General features: G+C 52.2%; 1 protein-coding gene and 1 pseudogene across 1 annotated transcript in view; one reads left to right on the top strand and one right to left on the bottom strand.

The window, feature by feature from the left end:
* CERS4 (ceramide synthase 4) overlaps positions 1-13209 on the top strand; it is a 46787-nt gene that overhangs the window by 12492 nt on the left and 21086 nt on the right. The gene's annotated exons all lie outside the window — the stretch shown is intronic.
* On the bottom strand, positions 9974-10310 carry LOC115869686 (annotated as a pseudogene).

Below are 13209 nucleotides of genomic sequence, written 5' to 3'. Positions count from 1 at the left end.
AGTGAGGATCGACTAGATGGCAATGAGTGGTTCTCTTGTTTATTTGTTTGTTTGTTTGCTGTCACCTCCAGGGCGGTCTCCAGTTATTGTCTTCTTTCTTGAGCACGGGTGGTGTTTCCCCCTGTATTTAGTTCAGATTGAATCCTGGGCATTGTGAAAGGCAGAGACTCGGGTTCAACTTGGTTCCTCTGGCAATCGCCGACTTTGTTAAAAATTTATGGTTTGTTTTTTTTACTGAATGCTTACACAGCAAATTAAGTTCCTATTCAATAGAGATTGCTTTATGTATGTTAAAGAGAAGACCAGGAAGATGTTTACTTGTGTTTGATGGACTATGCCATTCAACTGTGTGTGGATCCTAACAAACTATGGACAGCCTGGAGAGCAACAGGATTTCCGGAACACTTCATTGTGCTCCTGTGGAACTTGTACGAGGACCAAGAGGCAGTTAAGCAGACAGAACAGGGAATCCCGCATGGTTTAAAATCAGGGAAGGCTGTGTCCTCTCACCATGTTTAGTCAGTCTGGATGCTGAGCAAATCATCAGATAAGCTGGGTTCTGTGAAGAAAGTTTCAGCATCAGGATGGGAGGAAGGGTTACTAACAACCTGCGGTATGCAGATGACTCAGCTTCACTTGCTGAAAGAGAGGAGGACTTGAAGCCCTTGCTGATGAAGATCAAGGATCGCAGCCTTCAGCGTGGATTATGATTCAACGTCAAGAAGAGCAAAATCCCCACGCAGAACCAGTCGGTGACAGCCCGAAGTTGTCAAGGATTTTGTTTTGCTTGGGTCCCCAGTCAACGCTCACGGAAGTAGCCGTCAAGAGATCAGACTTTACCTTCCTTTGGGTAAATCCGCCGAACACTTTGGAGCGTCGAAAAGCAAGGAGGCTACTTTGAGGACTACGTTGTGCCTGACTAAAGCCATGGTGTTGTCAGTGGCCTCCTATGCGTGTGAGAGCTGGGTGTTGAAGAAGGAAGATCACAGAATAATAGATCCGTTCGAATGGCGGTGCTGGAGGAGAACAATGAAAGCACCAGGGACTGCTGAAAGGACAAACACATCTGTCTCGGAAGACGTTCAGCCAGAGCGCTCCTTAGCGGCAAGGATGAAAAGACTTCATCTTACGCACTTTGGACGTGTTGTCAAGAGAGACCAGTCCCCGGAGAAGGGCACCATGCTTGGTAAAGTCGATGGGCAGCCAAAAAGAAGAAGGGCCCTCGGCGTGATGGATTGTCACAGTGGCTGCAACAGTGGGCTCAGGCCCAGGAACCTTTGTGAGGATGGCACCAGACTGGACAGTGTTTCCTTCCGTTGTGCATAGGGCCACTGTGGGTCAGACCCACTTTCCATCGCAGCAAGCAACATAGATGTGCCTCACGAGCGGCATTGTTACATTCGCCACAATGTATCAACCTTCTCCTTCTTCCCCTTCCGTTCTGGCGGTGCCATTTTTTTCATTACTCTACTTCCTGTCCCTGCCTTACTCTGTAGGGTAAATCTCAGTCATCTGGTCTCTGGAGCTATTTTTTGTTTTGTTTCTTTTTCTAAAAAGGCACGGAACTCATGGGGGGTGGTTTTCGTGCCTTGCCTGCGCCAATCTGTTATGTAACCAAAGGAGACCTCCAGGGATGACTTCAGCTCCAAGTTTAAAGGGTGTCTCAGGGCAATCGTCTTGGGGGTTCACGTGGTCTCGCAGGTCCAGTTGCTGCTGCTGTTAGGTGCCATCGGGTCGGTTCTGACCCATAGCAACCTTAGGCACAGCAGAAGAAACACCTGGCGCCTGGTCCTACACCGTCCCCACACTTGTTCCTATGCTTGAGCCCCTTGTTGCAGCCACTGTGACAATCCATCATGCCCAGGGGCCTTCCTCCTTTCAGCGGCCCCTCCACACTACCAAGCACAATGTCCTTTTCCAGGGACCGTCTCTCCTGACAACATGCCCAAAGTACATGCTACGGAGTCTCTGTAAAGGGCATTCTTCCACGACAGGTTGGTTTGTTCTTTTGGCAGCGCCGAGTACTTCTTTTCAGTATTCTTCAGCAACACCGTAGTTCACGTGCACCAATTTTTCTTTTTAAGAATTTTTTGGGGGGGGATGAGGGGAGGGAGCGGAGCTGATACCAAGGTCTCAATAGAAAAGAATGATGGCAACGTAGGTACAAATATGCTTGATACAATGATGTATGGATTGTTATAAGAGTTGTAAAAACCCCCATTAAAATTATCTTTTTTTTTTTTTTAAATGGGTTGGAGTCCCCGCATATCCCCCATTCTATCCAGGGCCTTCTGATGCTGGTCAGAGCCTTGACCCCTATGATGGTGGTAGCTGGCCACCGTCTAGTTCTTCTGGTCTCGGGATACATAAGGCCGTGGTTAGAATATTGATTGTTTAAAAAATCATTTTATTGGGGGCTCGTACAGCTCTTATCACAATCTATACATCCATCCATTGTGTCAAGCACATTTGTATATTTGTTGCGGTCATTTTCAAAGCATTTTCTTTCTACTTGAGCCCTTGGTATCAGCTTCTCATTTTTTCACCACCCTCCATCATGAACCCTTGATAATTGATAAATTATTATTTTTTCATGCCTTACACTGACCAATGTCTCCCATCACCTACTTTTCTGTTGTCTATCCCTCAGGGAAGGAGTTATAGGTAGATCATTGTGGTTTTGGGGTTTTTTTATAATCATTTTATTGGGAGCTCATACAACTCTTATCACAATCCATCCATACATCAATTGTGTAAAGCACATTTGTACATTCGTTGCCCTCATCATTCTCAAAAAATTTGCTGTCCACGTAAGCCCTTGGCATCAGCTCCTCATTTTTCCACGTCCCCCATCCCCTCCCTCATGAACCCTTGATAATTTATAAATTATTATTTTGTCATATCTTACACTGTCCGACGTCTCCCTTCTCCCACTTTTCTGTTGTCCATCCCTCAGGGAGGGGGGTTATAGGTAGATCATTGTGGTGGGGGGGGGGAGTTGTTGTTGTTTTTTATTATTTTGTATCAGGCAATTAACCTGGCTGGACTCCACTTCCAACGTCTATTTCCGTCGTGGTGGGTGAACTCTGAGTTTCATTATTGTAGCCTCTGCTGGGCTGGCTACAGCCTGCCCTGCACATGAGCTGGTTTAGGGGCTAGCGAGAAAATCTGCTTGGAATTTAGGGAGCACGTGGGGGTCTCCCTCGCCAGTTCTCTCCTTCCTGTGACATTGTTCTTTCAGATTGTTCTGCATCATCAGCTCTTTGCCCTGTCTTCTGATTCTGCAAGCCAAGGAAGCCAGAAAGCGTATAGGTTTCTGTTTCAGAATGAGTCGCTGTGAAAAATGGGGTCCTCGTCCCTCCTGGTCCCTTCCTTTATACACACACACACACACACACACACACACACACACACACCTGCCTACTTGGGGTCATTCTCCAGAGTAGTTCTGTCCAGTGATCACAATGTTCCACTCCCACCCTTCCCCTACAGCCAGATGTGCAAAGGAACCCAAAGCAGCTAAGCACTCCGCTGCTAACCAAAAGGTCAGCAGTTCGAGCCCACCAGCCGGCTCTACAGAAGACAGATGTGGTGATCTGCTTCTGTGAAGATGAGCGGCTGCCAGCCAGTCTATGCTGGTTCATGGCGACCCCTCAGGGCTGGTCTTCTCTGCCCAACAGGGGCTGTTCCCTGAGCTGGCAGGGCAGGGAGGCCGGCCACAGGCAGAATGCTCCATAGAAGGGGATTCCTGCCTCATGTACTTGGGACACCTTGTCAGGAGAGATTGATCCCTGGAGAAGGACATCCATCCGGCTTGGTAGAGTAGAGGAGCAGTGGGAACGGAGGAAGGCGCTCAACGAGATGGATTGACCCGGTAGCTGCAACCTCGGGCTGAAATGCAGCAACAATTGGGAGGACGGCACAGGACTGGGCCAGGTTCCGTTCTGTTACACCGAGGGGCTCCTCACGATTAGCCAGGATCCGGGATCGACAGGGCGGCACGTAACAAAACAGCGATCTGAATCCCTTTGGAAAGACCAACAGGAAGGGGTCCAGGGAAAGAGGGGAGAGGGCTGTCTTTCCGGCAACGTCACCGTAAACATGCTGGCCTGGAGCAGCGAGGGGGTGGCTTTGGGCCACCCCTGCTGGGGGCCAGTGGAAGGAGAGAGAGGTGTGAGTGGGTGGCCCTTCCCCCAGTGAGCAGTCAGCTCAGAGTAACCCACAGGAGTCCAATGTTAGGTGGGTGTTTTTCTTTTGTGGGGGGTGTGGTGGGGGCAGGGTGACAGGAACAGTTGTGGAGGGTGAATGGGGGAGGGCAGAGAAACCTATCCTTCCCCCAGTGTGTTCCACAGGGTTCCCATCAACCGTCGGAAACAGATCACCAGGCCTTTCCTCCTAGTCTGTCTTGGTCTGAAAGCTCTGCTGGAACCTGTAGAGCCACCTGACCACAGGAAAGCCCACGGGGACCTTTGGTGGCTGCTCCCGGGGTGCACTGGGGGGGAATTTATCCTGGGGCTCCCACACGGAGGACCAGAATTCTGAGCATTCTCAACTCCCCCGGGGCTCAAGGGCTCATTCACTAGTTAGCGCCACAGAGCCGGCCCCCACTCCTAGTGAGCTTACCTCACGGGCCATAGAAGGAGCAGCTGGTTCATCCCCCACCCTCCTCAGGACCATCGCTGTGTCTGCGCCGAGTGTGGCAGCCATGGGTGCCCATCCACTTCTCCATAAGGTTTGCAGAGTTGCGGAAACCGATCGCCGGGCCTGTCTTCCTAGTGCCTGGAAGCTCTGCTGAAACCTAGTGAGCCTCAAAGCAACACACAGGAGGTGCCCTGGGTGTGGGAGAATGCTACCACTGACCCTCCAGGGTCCCTAAATGGATGGTATGAGTAAAGAGGCGGCTTCGTTGGTGCTGGTCTGAGTACTTGGAGGAAGTGGTGATGGAGAGGAAGCTATGCAAAGGCCCTGAGCCCCCTGCAAGCAGCCACCCTTGTTCAGTGGAGGAACCCAGCAGAGCACAAGAGTGTGCCTTAGTACAAGGGGCTGCGCGTTAACACCACCTAGCGTCCTTGGAAGGCGCCCTAGTGATGTGGTGGTTCACACACTGAGCTGCTAACCTCAAGGTCAGCAGTTTGAAACTACCAGCCACTCTGCCCAAGAAGGATGAGGCTTTTGTTCTGGTAAAGATTTATGATCTGGGAAGCCCACAGGGGCAGCGGTGCCCTGCCCTGCTGGGTCTCTCTGAATTGGAATTGGCTCAATGGCCATGAGCTTGGTTTTTGAGCTGGCTGGCTCTTCCCAGAAAGATCACAGACTTGGAACCCCTACTTAGGAGTCTCAGTTGATCCGATGGCAGATGGGGGTTCTTGGATAAGGGCCCCTGGGGGCACTGTGGATAAGGTCTCAGCTGCTCCCAAACCTAGGCACAACTCCTTGGGACAAAAGATCTGGTGATACGTTCCCCATAATGGTGAAAAACAAGCAAACAAACAAAAAACTAAACCCTATAGGGAAGAATAGAACTGCTCCCTTGAGTTTCTGAGACTGTAAAAGTTCTCCAGACTAGACTGCCTCATTTTGTCCCCAAGGAGTAACTGGTTGGTTTGAACTGCCGACCTCTTGGTTAGTGGTCCATTGCCATACTTCATAGACTAGAAAACCCTATGGGCAATTCTACCTTGTGCTATAGGGTCACTGTGTGATATAGTTAAAGCTTATTGTGCCAACCTGGCCAATAAACACATGTGGGGTTAATTGAAGGGCGGAGGGATAAATGGCTCTGTGAGCCTTGCCTTTCTAGTTCTCCGGTCTCTTGCTCTGTGATGGTCTGACTAGTGTGCAGCTTCCTTAGCAGTTCCCTGCTTCAGCTGGCAAGGCTCACTTCCTGCAAGACATCCCTGAGGAGAAGCCTCATGGACCTACCCCGATGCAGCCCTGGGTGCTGGAGCAGCCACGTGGAGACCCCTGCCAGCGCTGAGATGCTTACACATTCACTGACTCGGCTTTCCTCCTGCAATCGGCGTCATTGTGTCTCTTTTGTGAGGAGGACTTAGTGGATTGGTGTCGGACATATGGGTTAATGTTGGACTTGTGGGTTTGGGCAGCACTGGGTTGGGATATTTTCTTGATGTGCACTTAACCTTTATATAAACCTCTCTCTTATATATGAGATTCTGTGGAAACAGACTCCACAGCAGCGGATATTTTACAGGACTCTTTGGGCGCTGCTTCTCTGGTCAGCTGGGCCTCCACGGGCTCTGCCCAGAGACAGCACAGCGAGCCAGGGCCATCTGGAGAGGGCAGTGGGCCAGCTGTGGTTATCAGACAGCCACGCTGGGCACATCATGTGTTTACTGCCCAGGAGACCGGTCAGGTGACTGGTAGGGGCGGCAGGCCAGGCTGCATAGGGGCTGAGTTGGGAGGGGAGAGCATGAGTGAGTGAGTGTGTGTATGCATGCCGCTGGGCCTCCCAGAGAGCGGAGGGTTGAACTGATTGTCTTTTGCCACAATCTCTCCGTTCCAGATCGAAAACAAAACAAAGCCAATCTGTCTGTACTGTCCTGCTTTTGTTCTACGGAGCAGTGCTTTGGCCTTTGGGGGCCCCAGGAGGAGGAATGGGGGCACTTGCACTAAAGTCATGGGGGCCCGGATCCTCTGCTCACCCCCAACCTGGTATCAGCACTAGGCCCCAATCCCTCTCATTCCACCCAATCCGGGGGTATTTTTAGCTTCTAAGGAAGATTATGGGAGGTGGCAGGGAAGGGCTGGGCGTGGGCTAGAGAGGATTAAGGGACAGCAGGCTGGGGGTCCTGGGGCCCGTCTGTGGGAGACAAAGGCTCCGGCCCGTCCAGCTTGACCAGCCACCCACACAGTGACTATGTAAGTGGCTTCTTGGTTGTACTTGCGCAGCCCCGCCTGAGCACATTAGCTGCAGCTCCTAGGGAGGGCTCCGGGCCTGCGGGGGCGGTCAGGGAGGGGGAGCGACGAGAAGGCCTCTGGACAACGGAGGAGTCTGTCTGGTGCTGGGAACCATCCTGCAGGCACAACTGGAAGCCCCGCCTGCACCCTCCACGGGTCACTTTCCACGCTCCCTCTCCCCTTACCGACAACTGTGTTGGCTCAGGACCGGGCAGCATTTCGGTTCTGTTTGTGCGCGGGAGCACAACGACGCCCAGCACCTAACAACAGCGCAGTAGTGGTGCGGCTGTCCGGTCATCTCCTGCGACCTGTGCCGCTCCCCACCCATGCACAGCCACGTGAGGTGTCACGGGTCCTGCGCCATCCAAAGGACCGGGGTGCAGAAAACAACGCGAGCGTAACTGGCAGAGACGACGCCATGCACCTACGAGCAAGTGTGCACCGGAGCGAGAGCCCATTCCCATTTCATTGCCGTTTTTTCCCACGACCCTTCGGAAGGCTCCGTCCCTCTCCCCTCCCCGCTGTGTGCAGCGAACCACGTCCTGGTGAATTTCTGGAAGTGAACTCTGGCCTTGCTCGCGCTCATTTCTCTGGGCTGAAAGTTGTACCCTGTTTCCCCGAAAATATGACAGTGTCTTATAGTAATTGTTGCTCCCAAAGATGGGCTAGGTCTTATTTTCAGGGGATATCTTATTTTTCCATGAAGAATATGGTACACATTTATCGTCGAACAACAACAAAAAGGAAATGTATTACCTGTATACACTACGGTAGTAGTTGTCATCACAAACCAGCATAACCAGACAAACTGTGAATCCTACAGTATCAAGAATTTCTTGTTACTACCATTATTTCCATGTACAACAATCTATGGTACATTTACTAGCACTTCCTGTCTGCTCCGGCTGCGCTGCGGCCAACAGTGAGCTGCACAGTGGTGCCCGCCGCTAAGATCCAGAGTCCAGGGTTACGGTAGCTTTGGGGGGCCTTATTATCGGGGAGACCTTATGTTCGGGGAGGTCTTATTTTCGGGGGTGCCTTATATGTCAGCGAGAGGCAAAACTGTAAGTAGGTCTTATTTTCAGGGGATGTCTTACTTTAGGGGAATCGTGGTACTTCATAGATCACCGTGTTTGTATGAGGGCAGAAGAGGTCATCCGGAATTAAGCAACAGGAGCTGCGTGCCTGCTCTGTGGCAGTTCACAGCCTGGCCAAGGGCTGTGCGTGTGGGCCCCTCAGCAAGCTGGGCACCAAGAGGGTATGGGTTTGGGGTACATGCTACCCTAGCCTAGCCCCTGAAGGTCCCCGCCAGCCAGTCAGACCAAGTGAGGGGCTTGTGGCCCTTACACCAAGTCGGGCGGAGAGTCCATGGACATCCCCAGAGTCACCTATGTGGAAGGGACTGCCCCTACGTCCATTTGAAAGGGGAGGAAGCGGAGGCACAGAAAGGTCAACTCACGTTCTCAGACCACACAGCGGAAGAAACAAGCATGTCCATCTGGAGCATCCATCTGGGATGCTCAGGCCCATCCCAGGAGACCCCGGAATACAGACCCGGCAGCTCAGTAATGCAGGAAAGACAGCCTGCACCCAGTTTTCAGGTGGGCGCATGAGGCCCAGCGAGCCGGAGCTGCAAAGAGTGTGAACGGTTCAAAATGGAGGGAAGTCGGTACCCCGGGCCTCGGTCCCTCGGGAAGAGAGTGTGCCATCCAGGCTGGACTAAAAACTTGGGTCTTGGCACCTGAGAATGCCCAGGTACAGCCAGGCCTGAGCCCACCTGTGTACCAGGTGCTACCTAGATGTCCCACGTGCAGGCCTCTGGGCTGCACCTGCCCTGGAGGGCAAGGGAGTGTGGCCTCTAGACCTGAGCCCTTCCTGAATGCTGTTTCTGCCCTAAGATAGGGTATCTGCTGTGAAACAGTGGTGGGTGGGAAGACAGAAGCAGGTGGACAGGGAGAAGGGTTTCCAGGACTGTGACCTCTGGGGTCAGGGCTTATCCCTCATGTGCCAGTCTGGGTGCTCTAGAGAAACCAATCCGCAGAAACTCATGTATAAGAGAGAGTTTTTTTTGTTTGTTTTTTTTTTAAGAGAGAGTTTTATATAAAGGGTAAGTGCACATCAAGAAAACATCTCAACCCAGTGCTGCCCAAACCCACAAGTCCATTAGCCCATATGTCCAACACCAATCCACAAAGTCGCCCTCCATCTCACAAAACACACACTATGAGGCCGACTGCAGGAGGAAAGCCGAGTCAGTGAATGTATAAGCATCTCAGCGCTGGCAGGGGTCTCCACACAGCTGCTCCAGCACCCAGGGCTGCATCGGGGTAGGTCCATGTGGCTTCTCCTCAGGGATGTCTTACAGGAAGTGAGCCTTGCCAGCTGAAGCAGGGAACTGGATAAGGCAGCTGCACCCTGGCCCGATCATCAAAAATCAAGAGACCCGAGAACTAGAAAGGCGAGGCCAAGTCATTTATCCCTCCGCCCTTCAATTAACCCCACATGTGTTTATTGGCCAGGTTGGCACAATAAACTACCTCACCTCAGAAGACCCCTGGTTTGGAAAATGTACTTTCAGTCTCCTGAGGAGGAGCTGTGCCTCCAATAGCCGGGCCACAGCTGGTCTTGTCTTGCCTCCATCTCCCCACTGCACAAAACTGACTGGAGCAGTTCCTGACATCCCCCTAAGCAGTGAACGCAGGGTTGGGGGAAGGAAGGATCCTTTAAGTGGGTCCGAAGCAGAGGCAAGCCAGGGTTTTGAAGGATGCATAGGAGCCTGCCAGAACCCTGGTGTTCAGGTTACACATTGAGCTGCTAATCCCAACATAGGCTTTTCAAGACCACCTGCTGCTCCGTGGAAGAAAGAGGAGGCTTCCCTAGACTGTAGAGGGTTACAGTATCAGAAAGAAAACCATAGGGCAGTCGTTTCGCACTATCCTATAGGGTCTCTATGAACCGGAATTGACTCGATGGCAGTGAGCTTGGTTTTTTGTTTCTTTGTTGTGGGGGTGGGGGTGGCGGACAGCTCTCTCCATTGCTCTGGGGCGAGGGGTGCTCAGGAGCTCTTGGTGAGGCGCTTCCTCTTCACCAGCACTGGCTTCAGGCTGCATAGGATGGCGCTGGCTCTGCGGATGGCGGCCCTGCGCAGGTTGGGGCGGTGCTGTTCTCGCAGATCATGTGCCGGATTCTTGTTAATGGCTCAATGCTGAGCCTGGCCCAGGCACGCATGGTAATGGCTCCGCTCCCACGGTCTTGCGATGAATCAGCCCATTATAGCCGAAGGAGGTGCAGGCTTTGGAGTTACTGGGCTCAGTGCTGTACATCTGCATGTTCCTCTTGCACAGGAAACTGGAGCGGTGCCATACATCCAACCATTGCCGATGCGCGGACATGACAGCCAGAGATGGAGAGGAGTTGGGTGTTTTGGGGAGTTTGCCAGGCAGACAGGAAGAGACTCTGCCTATCTCCTCAGCACCCAGCACCCTGCAGGAAACATCAGGGACATTTTTAAAAACAGTTTTATTGGCCCTTAATCCACACATCACACAATTCCATAGTTCAATCGTATCTCCCATGAGCTGGTCAGAAAGGGCCGAGTTTGCCCAGGAAGACTGTCGAGCTGAGGACCGTGTGTGACTGCAGACAGCGAGCTGAGAGCAGATGGTGGTTAGGCTGAGGACCACGCGGGCCTGAGTGGCAGAAGGCCACTGCTCTGTGCATCCTCCCAAAGCTCCTTGGGACCTGCGTGAGCCAGAGCTGTGGTGGACCCCGGATCTGGGGAGTCTCCGCTCCAGTTCTGGCTGGCTGGGGGCTTTTCAGGGATGCGGCGGTGCATGCCCGGGGAGCCTTACCTGTTAAAGACAAGTCTGTTTTTCTAGAGAGTTCCACCACCTGGGTCAGCTTCCCCACCTCCACCCACCCTTCCCACCTCCCACTTTATGGGCTCCGAAACCTGTTTCAGTCCAGGCCAGCCACCATCGTCCAGCTGCCCTCTTATGTCCCACCCCCACTGGTGCGACCAATGACTAGCCACTCCTCCATACTTCACTGGGCACTAGACCCCCCCCAACCCCCCCACTCACACAGCGTGATGGGTGGGGGCAGGGAGGGTTCTATACCCTCTTCCAGGGGAATCCATCTATTTCAGGATTCACATCCTAGCTACCTGACTGACATAGTGGTTACACATCGGACTGCGATCAGCAAGGTCAGCAGTTCGAAACCACCACCCCTCCTGGGGAAAACAGTGGGTCTTTCTACTTCCATAAAGAGTTACAGCCTTGGAAACCCACAGGGTCGGATCTACCCTGTCCTATAGGGTCAGAGTGGGCATCCGCTGGATGGCAGTGAGTTGGCGTTTGGATTTACCTGCTGAGAAGCCCTGCCCAGCCCCAACCCCACTCCTCCCAGGTGTTCGTGGGACTCTGAGCCCACCTTCTGTCCCCAAACCAGCTCGTTCTTCCTGATCTACCTAGCTCCTCACTCCAGAACTTTGGGAATGGGAATTTTTCTTTTAAGGTATTTAGCATCACACACACACACACACACACACACACACACACACACACACACACACACCCTCAGGCAAATTTAATTATGTGGATCCAGCAGCCCCGCTGGTCCCTCCCTTCCCCAGGGGCAGTCACTGTCCCAATGTCTAACCTTTTATAGGCAGAAGGGCTTGTTGCTGTATGAATCCCACCCCACCCAGCAGCTCTGCAGGAGGAAGATTGGACACTCTGTTCCTGTAAAGATGACCTAAGCCCACTGCCACGGACTTGATTCGGTTTCCCGAGACAGTCTGTACAGGATCTGACAGCCTTTCCCCACCCTCCTCCCCCGGTGGCTGGGCGGTTTGAACTGATGACCTTCAGGTCATCAGCCCAACGCTTAGCCTGAAGCTCCACCGAGGCTAGGAGACCCCGTGAGGGGGTTCTAGTCTGTGACACGGGGGTCTCTGTGAGTTGGAATCGACTTGACAGCACACAGAACCACCCCAAAGATGTCTGAGGCTTAGTCCCCAGAATGCTCTGTAAAGGGAATTGGGCTGCAGGTGGGAGTAAGGTTGCTAAAAGCTGACCTTGAGGCAGCAGGCTCACCTGGGTGGTCAAGTAGGAGAAGGAGGCGAATGGGTGAGAAAAAATCAGTGAGGAAAACCGGAGAAGGAAGGGCTCGGATGGACCCTGCTGGCTTTGAAGGGGGAGAGGGGGGCACAAGTGGAGGAATCTCCCCACGGTGGTGGTGGTGGTGGTGCTGGTGGTGGTGGTGGTGGTGGTGAGGTCTTGTCTACTCGGTTCAGACTCGGTGACCCCTGTGCAACAGAACCAAGCCATCCGCACCGTGGTTCTTCTGTTGGAGCCCATGGTTGCAGCCACTGTCCATCGACCTCATGACCTCATCGAGGGTCTTCCTCTTTTTCTCCTTTAGCAAGCCATGACGTCCTTCTCCAGGGACTGGTCACTCCCGACACGTCCAAAATATGTGAGACAGAGTCTTGTCATCCTGGCTTCTAAGGGGCATCCTTTCTGGCCGTACTTCTTCCAAGACAGACAGACCTGGTTCTTCTGGAAGTCCATGGTGCTTTCAAAGGTCTTTGCCAAGGTCGTTGTCCAAATGCATCAATTCTTCTCCAGTTTCATTCCTCGATGTCCAACGTTCTCGTGTACGTGAGGCAACTGAAGATATGGCTTGGGGCAGATGCACCTTAGTCCTGCAAGTAACCTCCTGGCTTTTCAACACTTTCAAGAGGTCATCTTGTTTAGTGTCCTTTTTAAAATTTTAATAAATTATTTTATTGGGGGGGGTGTCTTACAGCTCTTACAACAATCCATACATCCATTGTATCAAGCACATTTGTACGTATGTTGCCATCATCATTTCTAAAACATTTTCTTTCTACTTGAGCCCTTGGTAGCAACTCCATTTTTCCCTCCCCCCCGCAACCCTCCCACTTTCATGAACTCTTGATAATTTATAGATTATTTTAATTTTCATATTTTATATCATCTGCTGTCTCCCTTCATCCACATTTCTGTTGTTCCTCCCCCTTCTCCTCCTCACCTCCCCCCTACCCTCATGGTATCACCACTCTCATTATTGGTCATGAGACGAATTTATCTGTCCTGGATTCCATGTGTTCAGACCTCTTACCTGTACCAGTGGACATGCTCGTAAGATAGAACCGGGCAGGGGCTTAGGTGGAGAGAAAATGTTTTGAGAATGATGAGGGCAATGAATGTACAAATGTGCTTTACACAATTGATGTATGTATGGATTGTGATAAGAGTTGTA

This window comes from Echinops telfairi, unplaced genomic scaffold (genome assembly GCF_000313985.2).
Source record: "Echinops telfairi isolate 266 unplaced genomic scaffold, ASM31398v2 ScPeMD7_36;HRSCAF=134, whole genome shotgun sequence".
In the NCBI taxonomy this organism is placed as follows: domain Eukaryota; kingdom Metazoa; phylum Chordata; class Mammalia; order Afrosoricida; family Tenrecidae; genus Echinops; species Echinops telfairi.
Note: the sequence above shows the minus strand (reverse complement) of the source record. Positions and strands in the feature narration are given on the sequence as shown.